This window comes from Nematolebias whitei, chromosome 1, assembly GCF_014905685.2.
Source record: "Nematolebias whitei isolate Nwh7 chromosome 1, NemWhi1, whole genome shotgun sequence".
NCBI classification, from domain to species: domain Eukaryota; kingdom Metazoa; phylum Chordata; class Actinopteri; order Cyprinodontiformes; family Rivulidae; genus Nematolebias; species Nematolebias whitei.
The window spans coordinates 30,333,605-30,334,411 of record NC_056498.1 but is presented as its reverse complement, the minus strand read 5'-3'; the positions used below and the strand labels follow the sequence as shown (position 1 = coordinate 30,334,411).

General features: G+C 42.3%; 1 protein-coding gene across 1 annotated transcript in view; it reads right to left on the bottom strand.

The window, feature by feature from the left end:
• The window catches only part of LOC119407843 (transmembrane protein 272), a 26,360-nt gene that overhangs the window by 24,437 nt on the left and 1,116 nt on the right, over window positions 1–807 (bottom strand). The gene's annotated exons all lie outside the window — the stretch shown is intronic.

Sequence of the window (807 nt, the reverse complement as noted above, 5' to 3'; positions counted from 1 at the left end):
TATATATTCAATTAAATTCAAAAATACTTTATTAATCCCAAAGGGAAATTATTTGTTGTTGTAACTCGTTATCCTCATTTCATTAAGAGATGTTATAGATGCTGATGGCTGTAAGCAGGAAGGATCTCTTGTAAAGGTCCATCCCACAGTGGATCCTAAGAAACTGACTGCAGATGTCGGCCGATCCGTCCACCCAGACTTGGCTGGACTCTCGGTTCCCCCGGGCTGCCCGAATGCTGGGCAGAACTCCTCCCAGAGCGATGGCCACTCCTCCAGCAGTCTGCCGAGCTCCTCGTCGCTGCGGACAGCCAACTGTAGGTGTGAAGGGACGATCCTGTCCTTCCGCTGTCATGATCCATGTTTCCTGCTAGTTCCAGGATCTCAGTGGTCAGGCACTCGAGCACAGCTGGCAGGTAGATGAGAATGCGTCCACAGAACATCCTTTCAACTCATTTGAGATTTTGGGCTGTAGCTGAGATATTATTTGAACTTTTGAGATGTTAATCAGCTGCTGTTGGTTCTAGAAAACTGCCTTGTTGCCATGGTTACGCATCATAACAAATGTCCAAAACTAAAAAAAGTTTCAGTAAAAATCCTTCCAGCTGCACAGCATCTGATACCAGAGGAAACAATCATCCAAAAAAATGTGATTTACATCCAGAAAAAGAGGAATTAAAGTTTCCAACAGCAAAATCTCAAAATGAAAGTAACAGAGCTGCTCCAACATGCAGCCACCTGGAGCGACGCAATTCTAAAACCTCATATATATATATATATATATATATATATATATATATATATATATAT